We start from the raw sequence: 15,702 nt of genomic DNA, 5'->3' as shown, positions 1-15,702 counted from the left end.
ACCTGCATTCACACGCACACACCCACACACAGACACACACATGTCTGATCTCTTCAGGCACCTGCATTCATACGCACACACCCACACACAGACACATACTTGTAACCGAGAACAACAAAATGAGTCCGTTTTAAATAACAAAGGGGAATATAGTATTTTCTAGCTGTCATTTATCGGCTAGCAAAGGTCTTAGTGATTTGATTCCGTGTTTCACTTACTCATAAGGTGAGGATGATAATACATGCACCTGACCAGGTTGTCAGATTAGTGAGAAAACACAAGAAGGCTGTCAAGGTGACCCAGCTGTTTAAAGGAGATTGCTTCCAGGTCTGACCACCTGAGTTCAGTACCAAAGGTTGTCCTTTGACACCCCCCCACTAAATAAATAAATGAATGAATGAATGAATAAATAAATAAATAAATGCAACTTAATAAAAAGAATATTCAAATGAAACTTTAAGGACAGGTACCTGGTTCCTAGTGAAGGCCTAATGGGTAATGTCTGTAACACTGGTAACGGTTACTGCCCTTGGCACCTTTCTTGTTCTGGTATAAAAATGCAGCTCTGTGACTATGCATTACCAGCATCTGTAGAATACCTGATATTGGTTGAGCTCTCCGTTTCTATATGTCCTCTCTGATACCATGTTCTTACCCTGAACACAAGTTGAGTATTTCATTTTCAAACCAAGAAAACTGCTTCAGTTAAGCTATTTTACTGTAGAATCACGTTGTCCTGTGGGGAGCGGGGGACATGGGTCTCCCAAGCTTGTGAGAACTGGGCTGGCCTCTCCACTGATTCACTCATATTGGTGCCTTACAGAAAGGCAATCCCCAATGCAGACAGTTGTCAGTGTGACAGTAAACACCTCTGAAAAACAGCACAGGCTGTAGTTGCTGACAAGACTGATCTAAGACAGCCTCTGGAGACTTTGGCTAGCACTGGGGTGACTTCCTGCCTAGAAATATGACAGGAAAGTGCTGGATGAATGTAGGCCAGTAAGGCCTGGGTCTGAAAGCAGTGGGGTTTAGTGAAGCCATCAGGATCATATAAGAAGTTTTACAAGCTGAAGGCAGGGCTTACCTTAGACCAGTGGTTCTCAATCTGTGGGTCATGACCTCCTTGGGGGGTCGAATGATCCTTTCACAAGGTTTGCCTGGGACCATCAGAAAACATAGATATTTACATTATGATTTGTAGATTTATAGATATTTACAATTTATAGTAGTAGCAAAATTACAGCTATGAGTTAAAAGGGAAATGCTTGAGAGTCATCACACTCAACTGTATTAGAGTCACAGCGTCAGGAAGGTCGAGAACCGCTGCCTGACTGAGTGAGCGCTGAGACTCAGATGAGGGGCCAGGGGATGGAGATGGAAAGTAGGGTGTTTAAAAGCTCCCCGAACCTTACAGTGGACAGCCTAGACTGAGAACCCTACTCTTCTAGGGTTTTCTGTAATCTGCTTCTGTACTAGGCACCTCCTCAAAGACAGACTGCCGGGTGAGGCAGGGAGGGGAGAAAGACACTGCTCCCTGCACCTCACGCCAAAGTGAGTGTGTGTGTGCTCGTGTGTGTACACATGTGGAAACATGCATTTTAGTGTAGGTATCCATGCAGGCTAGAGGATCCCCTGGAGCCAGAGTTACAGGTGGCAGTGTATGATTCCTATGGGTCCTGGGATCAAACTCTTGTCCTTTGCAGAAGCAGAACATGGTCTTTCCCACTGAGACATCTTCCCCGCCTTCCAGCTCATGTTTGTTTCTTACTGAGGCCAGTTTCTCTCTCCAAATGTGCCAATTTGACTGGTCTGGCCTGCCAGCCCCAGGGATCCTCTGGCCTCTGACTCCCCAGTGCTGGAATTAGTAGCTCACAAGGTCCTACCCAGCTTCATTTAAACAGGGGCACTGGAACCCAAATTTATCTCCTGATTACACAGCAAGCTCTTTCCCACCCAAGCTAGCCCCAGGGCCTGCTTTCTGTTTGGCTGTTGGTTTGATTGCCGGATTTTTCTTAGACTACACAGTACAGGAACAGTATAAACTTGGAGAAGTAACAGAAGAATAAAAAACAGGAGAGAGCATATGCAATCCCTAAGCACGAGCACCTACCGCTTTGGCATATTCCTATTTTTCTCATGTATCTTTGGAATTGTAATCTCACTACATGAGGAGTTTTGTATCCTGCCTTTAATATAATCTACACATTTTCCCTTTTACTGATAGTTTGAAACTCCCCCCCCCCCCGTGGCCTTCCTGGTAGGAATACACATGTCTTACTTAGAAGACAATAGCTTTCAAATAGCTTTCCAAATAGGCTTCCAATTTCCCCAGCTAAAACAGTACTTATCTGTGTGCACTAATCTTTGTCTATTTTGATGGTTACACCCATAGGATAGATTCCTAGAAGTGTCATTACTGGATAAAGATGTAAAAACCTTAAGTTCTTAAGAACTTGCTTTCTGGAGGCATCCATACAGTTTGCATCTGTTATCAACACAGCATGGCAGTGTTATTTTCTCAGACCTGCTAATTTTCTGGAATAAAAGATGGAATCTAAACACTCTCAAGGATAATTTTATTATAATTACACAAGGAAAACTTTGGGGCAGATAAACTATTAATCTTGAAGTTGCCCAGAGTAGGGAGATTTGGGGGTGGAGGGAACAGAGCCAGGCGTGGTGCCCAGCAGAGGCAGGCAGATTCCAGACTAGCCTGATCTACATATCTACATAGTAACCCTAGGTAGGACTACATAGTAAGAACCAGTTGCAAAACAAACAAGGAAGTAGCTTCAGAAAAAAAAGAGTTTAAAAAGTCCAGAGTGTTGGCAGGTATTGCAAAAGAGAAAAAGGAAGAGCAAGAGAGGCGCTCTGTTTTCACGACCATCAAGTTACATCAGTGCCACACTACAAGCAACTGCCTGAATCTTTGTTGTTTGCTTTGGTTGGTTTTTTGTAATCTCATGTAGGCCAGGATATTTGCTATTCTCCTGCCTCCGTCTCCAGAGGTCTGGGATTATAGGTGTTCACTGCTACACATGGCTGAGGCTGAACTTTTAACGTGTTTATTAGACATGTCTATTTCCCACTTACTATTCAGTTTTCTTTTCTCATTCATAAAAGTAGTAAGAAGAAAACCAGGCTTGGTGGTACATGTCTGTAATCCTAATTCTTGGGAGACTGAGGCAGGATCATTGCTGCAAATTTGAGACTAGCCTGGGCTACATAGTGAGTTCAGAGCTAACATGGGCTTTAGAACTGCAGCTCTCTAGAGTGTAGCTGCACTCCTCTTCAGGCAGGCCTCCTCTTCAGGAGTCAGAATTACCTTCACAACATCTGAGGTTCTACTCTGTCCAAGGATACAGGGGACACTGAGGAAGACATCATCCTTTATTCTGTAGGAACCCTTAATCATTGTAGATATGGGATGTGCCCACTTAAGAATCTGTTTTGCTCTTGGCCAAGTCAGCCACAGAGAGGCCACTGGCCCAGGTGTATATATAACCTTTCAGCTTGATCACCTCAGAGGCACCGTTAACCACCTGCTTGTGAACCTCCTTCCACAACTCCTTGTCTGCATCAGTGCCCAGCTCTGGGTTCAGATTCCTCAGGGAGATACTGACAACATTCATGCCGCTCCACACGGGCATACTGGAGTCTCCACGCTCCCCTAGGACCCATCCATGACAGCCTAGTGGGTAAACTGCCAGCCTGAAGAAACTTCTCCCATCAGGTAACAGAGCCCAGCTGAATCCAGATTGTAACCACTCCTGATAACTCTGTTTTGGGGAAAGCCATTTATCGTCTAAGTTACTTAGGTCAAGATATCCACTGGGTCTGAAGCAAGAAGCAGCTTGCGGTTTGCACAGTACTTCACAACACTTTCCCATTTCACTGGGCCAAACAGAGCCGGCTCCCTCCCTCTTGCTGACTGACGGGCACACGATGGAAATGACCAGCTTGAGGTTTGCAGTCATGCCATAGCTTTGCCAGGGATACTTTTTAGTATTCTAAGGAAAAGGCTGCCATGCTGGAGATCCATCATCTCTCCCTTTTGCTTGTCTTCCATGACGTCAACAAGGACAAGCTCATCTCTCAAGTCCTTCATTAAGATATTGATGGTCCTTGAGGGTCGCCATTTTGGAATAGGAAACAAAAAGGACCACAGGTCACAAGGGGTGGCACAATCCAGGTTCCATGAGAGTGGCTCCAGCCAAAAGACTTTAGATGTAAAGATTTCTTACTATACTATTGAACATTATATAACCATTAAAAGAATATTTTTTCCTCCAGAATATTATTGTTCCTTTTTTTAAAAGATAGTATCTGATGTAACCCAGACTGACCTCAAACTTACTATGTAGAATGACCTTTAACTTCTGATCCCCTTGCCTCTGACTCCTAAATTCTAGATGTAGACATGTGCCAGTAATCCCCAGCTTCCAGGGTCTATTCCTGAATAGAAAAAGAGGTGCAAAGGCCAGCCCTGTGTAAGAAGAGCATGTTGGGAGGACATGTATTCATGTTCTTGGGTATGTACAGATTTGCTTTGGGTTGGGACATAAAACACTGATTGTTACCATTTGCCTTGGGATAGGGGCTGCTGGGTGGGAACTGAGGAACAGAGCAATACAGAGAGAGACCCACCTGCCCTATTTGTTCCATGTAGATTTAGGCCTACCTCTCTTTCTACTCTAAATAAGAAGTCTCAGTAGATGTTACAGTGGGCACGTGTGACTAGGAACAAAACTAAGCAGTGAGAAACTTGGTGTTCCCTAAAGACTCATGTTAAAGGTCGCCCATGCTGGGTGCTGTCGGGTCAGAATAGAACCTCTAAGAGGGAACCTTCCGGGGTGCTGGGGTCATGTGAGGGTATGCCTTTGAAGGGGCAATACAGTCTCAGTCTCTGTTTCATTCTTGTGCCCTGGCCATAAGGGGAATGGGTTGCCCCCTCTAAAATATGTCTCATCATAGGTTCAAAGCAATGAAGTCAACCCTGTCATGGACCAGAACCATGAAAACCAGAATCAACAACCTTTTCCTCTTTTATAAGTTTTGTCTCCAGCATCTTCCTTCAGTGACAGAATGCACCCTTCCCCAAGATTGACGATGATCTTCTCCATGGTGTGAATTCTTCCTAAGGATTCGTGTTTTAGGACAACTCCATCACTCAGGGTTGTGTCCCTCTGGGACTCTAACAACATGGCAGGAGCTGCGAATGTGGGCTCTCGGTGGCCCGTATTTAAGTAGTATGGGAGGGCTTAGTAAGTACGACTCACATGACTTCCGGGATCCAAATCCTAAGAGGAAAAAGATGGATACACTGCAGACAGGACAGAGAGGTGTGAAAGGAGGGCTCAGGGCTCAAAGCATTTAGGACGGAAATGTTTCCTGAAAGTGTGTTAGAAGATGTATCAGTCTTCAGACAGCGGACACAGAAGGCCAGGCTCTAGGCCTTGCAGTCATCTTGTGTCTACTGCAAGAGACGAGAGGGCTCTGGAGAGAAACTATGCTGGAGAGGTGTGCAGGGGTCAGATCTCCACAGGCTGAGAAAGAAGCAAAGACTAACAGAGCTTGAAACCAAAAGGAACAAGATGGCTTCAAGAGACAGATCTAAGTCAAGGTAGGTGGTGTTTATTGGGGTGGGTGGGGTTTGCTGGAGTGGGCGGGGTTTGTTGGGGTGTGTAGTCGGAACTCTCTTTCTCTTTTGCCATTCCCCATAGCCACCTTCATGGGCTGACTTCTTTTTCTTTCAGATTCTTTCAATACACTGGCTTCTATCTACTACAGCTTACAAAAAAAAAGGGACCCCAACTTTTCCTAACAGTTACAGTACAGATCTTTAAACTAATTCATACTAGTCAGTTTGGGTCACTTGACTTTCCCAGAAATAATCAATGTGTGAGGCTCCTGTAAGCCAGGCAAGTGTTACACGACCTTTCCTCGGTGCCATAAATTTAAATTTAATCTTAGAACCAAAAGTGAGAGAGGAGAGAGGGTGATGGCGGGTCTCCAAGGAAATCAAAGTCCTATTTATTATTGTTATTTTGATACAGTTGTTTAGTGTGTGTGTGTGTGTGTGTGTGTGTGTACGCATGCTCGTAGCACGTGCATACCATGGCACATCAGTCAGTTCTCTCCTGTTATGTCTGTTCTGAGTATTGAATTCAGATCACTAGGCTTGGTACCAAGTGCCTTTACTTATTGAGCCATCTCACTGGCCCAAGACCCTAATTCTAAAGACCAAGATGCTGAACAGGTGAAAAAGGCAACAGTCTATTATGAGCAAGAACAAAAGGATCAGATGGCGATAGTCCCTTACAAATAAAAAAGGCCCGGCATGTTTATTGGGGCGTGTCTGTCAGAATGGTCTTTTTCTTTCTCTTTCTCCTACCTTTAATCCCCAAACTAAGGAGGCCTAAGGAGGCAGATCTCTGTGAGTCTGAGGCCAGCCTTGTCTACACAGTGAGTTCCAGGACAGCTGGGACTACCTAGTGAGACCCCATCTCAAACAAAGAAACAGACAAACAAAAATCTTTAAAGGGAGAAAATGTTCAAATGGCAGAGAAGTTGGAGAGACTAGGGAAAACAGTGGAAGGGACAGAAAGGACACTGTTTGGACAGAAACATTCGACTTGGCAGGCTGTCTGACCCAGTCCCCACCTCGGCTGTTCATCTCCCCAGTGCCCCCACAAACCCTACACAATTAGAATTCCTCTCAGAGCCACTCTAAGCTGGCTGGGCTGTAGCAGGGGCTGCTCCTGGGTGTAGGAACACTGTGTCCTCATGCAGGTTTGAGTCTTTAAATGGCTGCTTTTCACTAAGCTCAAGTCCAGCTCTCAGCCTGCTCTCGGGATAACTATAAATCCATCTCTTTCATCACACGATCCTTTGTGCAGCAACAGTTCATGTCTGCCCCGTCTTTTCTCTTCCAGCCAAGCACAACCAGTTCTTTGACCACATGTCTGGTGACATAGTTTCCAGATTCTTCTGTGACCTATTTATCTTTCTCCAGATTTATGCTCCCCCGCCCCCCATGTGTGGGTAGGGTAGAGACGTTGGTGTATGTGTGTCTGTACATGCACATGCAGAGGCCAGAGAAGGACGCCCCATGTCCTGCTCTGCCACTGTCAGCCTTATCCCCTTGAGACGGTATCTTACTGAGCCTGCAGCTAGACTACAGTGGCCATCTTGTCTCTGCCCACTGGGGTTACAGTCATGTGTTTCCTGGGGATTTGAACTCATGCTAGGACAGCAAGTGCTTTCAGTCCATTCAGTCCCTCTCTTGTTTTGTTTTTTGGGGGGATAGTGAGGGGTGGAAGGAGCAGGGTCTCTTTCTTTATCCAAAGCTAGCCTGGACTAACTATAGCACAGGCTGGCCTTACACTCACTCCTACCCTAGCATCTCAAGTGCTGAGATTACAGGCAGATGCCTAGTTTATGTCTTATCTTCAAAATCTGTTTAAATAAAAGACTGAGCTGCTGACCACAATGGGAGGGTCACTCAGTTTACCTGGACGCTATGCTTTGCCAACATGGTTTAAGATTTCATTGCCTTTTTCTTTGCTACTGTGTCACAGTTCACTCAGTTTTGAGCTTAAGAGCCACCAAGTCACAGATCTTTTTCCTTAGGAGTGGCTGCCAAGTCAGGCCTTTTGTAACTATGCAAATTGTGTATTTCAAGCCAAATGGGACTTTCTACTTTTTCTTTCAAATCTCCTCTAGTTTCTTTTGGACTTCGTCTAGTCACTTGTCCTGCCAAAATATGACTTTACAAGCAGAAGTCTTTGCACCTTGCTGTAAACAGAAACTTTTTCATCCCTCAGCTCTAGCTTAGCTCGGGGAATGCTTGCTGCCCGAAAAATATGGCAGCTATTCCTTGCTAATGACTGATTGTGTGTTGTGGTCTCACTAGCCAGCTTGCTTTCTCTCTTTTGCTCCTCTCCCTCTTGTCTGTGTCTGTGTCTATATGTGCTCATGCACATGTGTACCTGAACTTTGACCTGTCATTTCAATTAGTCACTGTCAACCTTTGCTTCCATTTTTGCTTAGTGTCAGCTGTTCTGGGCAGACAAACACTTTGGTTCCTTCTGCCTTTCACCTGTGGACATTAAGAGATGGTAGCTGGGGCAGCTCCTGAGGGAACCTGAAATACTAATGCCTCTGTCCATAAGCTCTCTCCCACCCAAGAGTACCATGTAGGTACTTATTAAAGTAACTAATGTATTTCATGATTTTCACTATTGACCTCTTCCTGACAGACTTGCTTTACTTAGTCCCCAGAGCTATCTCAGCCCCAACACCACCCTCCTAGCCACTCGAGCCTGCTTCCACACCAAAGGAGAGCTAGAGAGATGGCTCAGTGGTTAAGCATGTGTAGTGCTCTGCAGAGGACCTGAGTACGGTGCCCAGCACCCATGGCAGGTATCCCATACTGCCCATGATGCCAACTCCAGATGATCTGACCTCTTCTGACCTCTGAGGGCACCTGCACTTTTGGACACATACCTATACACAGGTATACACACATGTATATAATACAGATACAGAAATGAATATGAAAAAGACTCATCTTTTTTGAGTGCTCGGATTATAGCACATACCACCAAACCCATCAAGAAAGTATCAAAGATATAAGTCTTATTGAAAAGAAAAATTCTAAGTACTTTAAGGCTCTAGAAAAGTTCCAGTATGATCCAGGATCCAAGTCATGCTATTGGTGGCTTTTGCTCATACCCCTGAAGGACAGAACTGTGCAGGTACTCCTGGATTCTCCTCACGCTTGTTTTGTGAAGTGACCTTTTCAGATCAGTTAAAAAGAGGAACTGAATGTTTTCCGAAGGAGGGCTAATACTCATTGAAAAGAAAAGAAAGAAACATTAGAACCACTGGGGCCACCTTGTCCAGACCTCCCAGATCATAACAAAATGAGATTATAGGGTGTTTTATAAAGATTCCCAGAATCCAAGTCTCGTCCTTACTGGCCACAAAATGGAAGCAACGTTTCTTTACATTTCTTAGCTAGGCTAAAGTGAGTTACAGAAAGCAAGCCTAAATGGGTGGGGCTTTTCCCAGTGCAGTAGAAAGTACCTAGAAGACAATCCAAATAAAATCCCTTAAAAAAAAAAAGCTGACACAATTTCTGAGAAACCACTTGGAAGAATGTGTAATCTAGATCCAAGGATATCAATCTATTGGCTCCCATCCTGATCATTTGAGGTTAGACACAAATTTCAAAAGGATAAAAGTACAAAATGGTTCTCAAGGAAACTGCCAAAATGACACTTGAAGATAGTACCAAACGTACTCAGTATTTCTTTGGTGGTTTTGTGTACAGTGCAGGCTGTTTCAAGGGTAAAAATAGAGTATCAGGTATTTCAGAGTAATAAATACTGAGAAGCAGGAGGAGGGAGAACACAGAGGAGGGATGAATTCAAGGACCGCTGAGAAGAAAAGGGGCCAGCTCGTCTGAGACAGGAGGGAGGGTAGCTCGCCTGAGGGCGAGGGACATTGAGAGACTGGCCAAGGGACCCAGCAGAGTGAAAGGGCAGATGTGCTGACGGCTCCACGGCTAAGTTAGCTTAGCCAATCAGAAAGTTGAGGGCTGCCTCTGTTTCAGTCACTACACTGTCAGATTCATGAGGGCAGTGCTATGGTTAGGATAAATGTCCCCCGAGGCTCCCAAAGTTATCAGCTTGGTCCAAAGATGGTGTTGTTGGAACCTGGTATGATCTCTGCAAGGTGGGGCTTAGTGGGAGGTCCTGAGATCATGGTGGGCACACCTCTGAAGGAGGCTGTGGTACTTTGGCCCCTTCCTATCTCTCTGTTGCCTTCTTAGTCATGAAGTGAGCAGTTAAGTTCTACCACATGCTCCCTTCAGGATGTGCTTGCCTTGCTACAGGCCCAAAGCAATAAGATCAACCAATTACAGGTGAGATCCTCCCAAACTGTCAGCCAAAATAAACCTTTTTCTTTATAAGTTGATTACTTGTGGCATTTTGTTAGCGTGACAGAAAGCTAGCTAGCAAAGCATAGCTTGGATATGTTTTGTTCTCTTTTGTAGTGAATACTGCCTGACATAGTGAATACAGCATTGCTGATTCTCATTTAGGAATTGTTGTGTAGAGTGTGAGTTTTAAAGACTTAGATATGAAGAAGGTGCTCCAAACAGCTACAGTAGGGATTGTGTTCTGGAAGGGTTGCTTATCTGAGGTTAAGTGCTGGTGTATAGATTTAAAGAGAATTAAATCATCATTTTCCCAAGGCTTATAAGGCAATCAGATGGGAGATGTGGGGACTAGTGGAGGGGAAAGACAAGGAATGAGGGCAGAGCGTGTAAGGAGGGTGACAGAGTCTGGGCCAGAAGGTCAGGGTGGAGGTGAACTAGCCAAGTCATAAAACTACAGTCCTTCTAAGGGCTTTGGGCCAGTGTAGTGAAAACCTTTGCAGTGTCTAGACTAGTAGTGGGCCAGATCCCCAACTCAAGTTTTTATTATGAATTATGTGAATGTTCAAATAGGACTGTGTCCAGTTTGTAGCCTGATTTTTTTTTAAATTAAATTATCTAGAAAGGGAAGAGAGAAGGAAGAAATGAATTAAGGAAGTGTTTTAAATCTATTAAATACATTAAATGTATTTAAATCTATTAAAAGTATGAGTTATTCAGGTTTCTATAGTATATAATATGTGGATATGTATGTACATGAACATGCATCACAAATACTTATTCCATCCATGCATGTCCATGGATATTTTCTGCAGTATTGGGGTTGGTAGGAATGATGAGAGAACTCTGCCATCTAGTTGAGCTGGGTCACATGTGCTCTTATGGACGAGGTCTGCGTCATGGAATGAGACCTGCTCAACACAGGCTGTCTGAGAACTCTGGGCATGAGCAGGTTTGTAACCCAAGCTGGAGGTTTGCTGCTGTCAAGGACCAGTTACCTAGAACCAAATTCCTGGATGCTGAAACAATCTGACCAGGCAGGATCCCAGACCACGGGACTGGCCAGGTCAAACAGAGGGACAAATTAGCAGGCTCCAAACAGAAAATCCAGAATCACTTACACATGTTCATCTCTTTGAAGGATCTTAGAGCTGGCCCTCTGCTAAGACTGTTCAGCCTTAAAATTTCTCTGACTTCAGTACAAGCATGACCTCCTGTTATGATTTTCTATTAAAGATGAACCCTTTGAACTAATTCCCACTGTATCTTCTTACAAGTTTCTGTTCATTTACTTTAAATTCTACCCCCACCCCGAGAAAATTCATAGATCTATATTTAAGCTTCATGGGTCACAAACTCATGCTTGTGCAAAATCCGTATGAAGACACTCCTAGTTAGAAGACGATAACTCACTGTCCGGTTAGGGGAGAGGTAGGAATAGAGATCAGGAATTAGGATCTGGATTAGAGGGAAGAGAGACTAAAAGGAGCCTCCACTGTCCTCTGGGTTACCAGAGTCTCCAAAATGTTACCCTCTCAAAGGGAATCCACTGTTTACATCAAATAAAAACAAAAATTGCACACTTGTTTTCCTGCTGGGTCTATAACCGGGACAATTATGGTGGAGACAGAAGAAACACTTCTGTGTGACCAAGCATCAACTTCAGTCATCCAAATCCTGGAATTTATGTTGCAGGTCCATATACTTGAAAATAGATGGTACTAGCACAGTGTCTGAATCCAAGACGCTTGCTATGAAATTACCCCTCAACACTGAACACAGGAAACAGTTCAAAGAAGGCCATGTAATACACAGAACCAACAGGACACAAGATCTAGATTGAACCTCTGCCTCTGAGGGGAACAACTACATTACATTTGTAACTTTTGTGGGGAGGGTTTTTATTTGAACAAAGCTATGGAAACATTGCAGTTCTGAGGTTCAATTTTCCTTCCTGTCCTTGGGATATATTGTACAAAACGTTGCTTTTTTATCACAGGATATTAGAGTCCTAGGAACAATTTGAAATTGTCTTGAAAGCTCTGGCCCTGAGACTTTAGCTATTTTTCTCTGGCTTAGCTATCCAACTATTTGAAAATCGTGTTTTCTTTGATCGCTCATAGGAATGCCGGTTGGCACAGTCAATTTTGCTCCAAACTTGTGATGGTCTCTGAAAATCCACAAATATGAATTTTGATAACTCAACAAAGGGTGCTAAACTCCCAACCCAGACTCTAGCACCCCACCTCTATCAGCGAAAGTGTTCATGGTCCTACACGACGCCTCTTTTTACATCCCTTAGATTTTCATATAGCCCTTTGGACTTCTGACCACATTTACCAGGAAATAACTATTTAAATATGCCTTCCTCTAGCACATTTTTAAATGGGATTCCCCTGGCAAAAGTAGATAGGATTTTAAAAGTTGGAGCCATACTAGAAAAGAATTGTTTTTTAATTTTGAGTGAGTCCCCTGGCTAGCTTACACACAGCTAAAGTGACAGCTCTACTGAGCAGAGGCTATGGGGTGGGGGTGGGGGTGGGGTTGAGGTGGGAGTGGAATGGGGGTGGTGTAGGGGTGTGGGTGGGGTGTGAGGGGTGTGGGGGTGGGGATGAGAGCATTGTAAAACTCAGTCTGTCTAGATCCAGCTGTAACTGTTTTGTACTTAGCTGTCTTCTTCTACTGCCTTCTCCTTCCTCAAATACCTTTTATTTCCCTACTGTTTCAGTGTTAATATTCTTATAAAGATATTAAATGTGATTCAGAAGAAGAAAAAAAGACAGCACTTCTGAAAAGATATTACGGGGAGGAATAAAGTTTTCTTTCTTCTATAAAAACTTTCCATGACACATCATCTTCAAATGAAAGCCACTTGGTCTAATAACCACTCATTTTAAAATAACTGCTGTGAACGGCAAGTCTCTGAGCTGTTCCTTAGTATCAGGAATCGTGCTAAATGCTTAGTATTCATTTTTTATTACTTCACCAGACCTACAGAGACCTGATGAAATAACAGCTCATCATTGTCATTATAAAGATGAAGAAATGGGCCTACGGGACTATACTGCAAGGTCATCTGCCCTCCATATTAACAGTTCCACCCTGTTGACTGGAAAGGCTCTGAGCATCTAACAGCACATGAGTCTTTTTGTTTGTTTTGGGACATGTCTCACTATAGAGCCCTAGTTGGCCTGGAATGCCTCCGTAGACCAGATTGGCCTCAAGCTCATGGAGATCTGCCTGCCTATGCCTCCCAAGTGGTGGGATTAAAGGCTTGTGCCACTACCCCTGGCCACAATAAACTTCTTTATTCAGCTTTCCATTAGCTGCACAGAACAGGGTACCAGTCTTCAGGCCTCCATGGCATCATCAGGGGCCTCAAGAACAACAGTCTGTTACAGGTCACATGCGTCTAGCATCTCTGGCCATCTTCTCAGGTCATCTCTGTGTGTGGACTGTAGACTCCCACAGCTGAATTCTCCAGCCATGCCCTTTCCTCTCTTTTCTCTCCAACAGCACAGGACTGTGCTGGAACACTTTTGAATGCTGGGTAATTAGGCTATACAATCCAGCACTGAGCGCTCTTATCACATACTTTGGATCAGGGTTCTAGGTCATATCTAAAATCGCTCCAGTCTGAAATCCAGTCTAACCCCTAGCTTGTTTGTTTTCGGAATATTTCCATTCTTTAGATAGTACTATAGTTGAATGCTAAAGCCAATATTGGAGTGCTATTCATCGGTTAAGATTATACTTTATATGTGAGGACATTCTGCTTTCTATGCACTGAGTATAACCCCTTTTTGTTTTTATACAATTAACAATTAGGACTGGTTTTCCGGTAAATATGCACACAATAAGATATCCCCTTTGTTTCAAAAATGATAGAGAATAAATTACAGATGCAAATAATACGACTGGAGTCAGCTGAAGCTGGGGAAGAAATGGGAACAGAGGACTCAGCCAAAGTATGTGAAATGCTAACGACTCTCCTGTCACATCTTATACATGGTCTGGGAGACGATCATGCATGCGGATCTAAGCTTCCTCTAAGTCAAGGGACAGATTGTCAGTTCCACATTTAGAGACCTACAAGAGGAAAATAAATAATTATAAACAAGGGAAACAACATGCCAGGTGTTAAAAGCGAAGAAAAATACTTCTCAGTCATTGTAAGAGAGGCAAAATATAACAACAGATTCCATCAACTCACAAACCAAAGTGGAAAACAAACAAACAAACAAACAAACAAACAATCTACCTCTCCCAACCCAAAGCGAGTTGTTTAATTGCACATGAGAGAAAGGAGCCATGGCAGGAGATTGAGAGCTGAAGAGGAGGGTGAGAGGGTGGTCAGGCACAGCCCTGGGGCTAAGGGACTGCCAGCCTGGAAGTAACTCACTCCCAGAATGATTGTGAGATGTGCCTAATCCAGGGCTCTGTGAAAATAAAAGAAGATATTGTTAACAATCAAGCAATATGGCTGTCCTGAGCCAGCTGGGACACTTACTTGGTCACTCTCAGTCACTGCTTGTCACCCCAGCACTCTACTCCCACGGCAATGCTGTTGTGAACCTAGTGAGCCAAATGCATCCTATGCGGCACAGGGTGAACTTCACCTGCTCCACTTAAGACATTACTCTGGGAGTTTCCGGCCCAGGTTACCAACACTGGGTGAGCTTGCCTACAGTCAAACAGGAAAGGCAATTAAGAAAGACTGGGAAAAGACGTTGGGAACAGTGGCCTGAAGAGCTAGTCTTCATGAGAGGAGGTTAGAGAGAGTCAGAACAATGGGTAGGAGGGACCATAAATGAGACTGTAGGTAGTGGGTCCTATGAAAAACGAAACACCCTCCTCTCCCTCAGCATTCTGTGAAAAGACCCAAGGAGAAATCTAATGTGAGAAAACTTCTTGAAACTGAGCACTGCCATAATGAAGCTCTTAAGCTGTGGTTCTCAAACATGTGGCATGACTTACCCAGAGTGCTCGTTAAATACTAGCTAGATCCCAGGGTTCCCACCTCATCAACAAGGACTTCATTATTCCGAGATAGACCCAGGAATGTATTTTAATAAGCAACCCCGGGTGATGCTGGAAATAACAACTCTAACCTCCACTTTTGGGAAATGGTACCCTAAAAATGGTTTAGATAGCCCTTTATGGGGCTCCCAGAACCACTCTCACCTCAAAGAGCACCTGAGAGTTCTGCAATGAAGGTGGGACTTGAGGGGACAGGGAAGAGGTCAGTCTGCGCAGCTCAGTCTTCAGCTGTCTGAAGGACTTGCTATCAAGAGACCTGTTCTCCATTTGAAAGAGAAAAGGCTTCTCCTTGTCTGGTTCCCTATAGGATCCTAACCAGAGAACAGTCCAAGCAGGGGCACAGGTGACTATTTTTAAAATCCTCATTGGAATATCCCTACCCTAGTGGGTGTACCTTACCTAGGAACCATGGCTAATGTTACCTGATGATGGATGGGTGCCAAGCCTTGTACTTCACTCATTTAGTCCTGAGAACAACCCAACAGGTAGATAATTTCTGTTCCCATGTTCTAGATGGCCACATTAAGTAGGGCCACTGGGATGTACACACATGAGTCACTGGCAGTGTGGCCTGTATCCCTGGCACCTCTCCAGGAAGTTAGGCCACAACTTTCACAGGCTCATACTGGTCTTGGCACTGTGGTTGGTTCACAGAAATTTCCTAACTTTCCCAGGGACCCACAGCTAGACTGGAAATTCTGCAACTTCACAGATAA

The 15,702-nt window shown here is 44.2% G+C and overlaps 1 pseudogene; it reads right to left on the bottom strand.

Moving 5' to 3' along the window:
- Positions 1–3,268: 3,268 nt before the first annotated feature.
- Positions 3,269–4,114, bottom strand: LOC114620867 (annotated as a pseudogene).
- Between the last annotated feature and the right edge of the window lie 11,588 nt (positions 4,115–15,702).

The sequence above is a fragment of the Grammomys surdaster genome, unplaced genomic scaffold (assembly GCF_004785775.1).
Source record: "Grammomys surdaster isolate TR1022 unplaced genomic scaffold, NIH_TR_1.0 63, whole genome shotgun sequence".
Classification (NCBI taxonomy): Eukaryota; Metazoa; Chordata; class Mammalia; order Rodentia; family Muridae; genus Grammomys; species Grammomys surdaster.
This window is presented reverse-complemented; position numbering and strand designations above follow the sequence as displayed.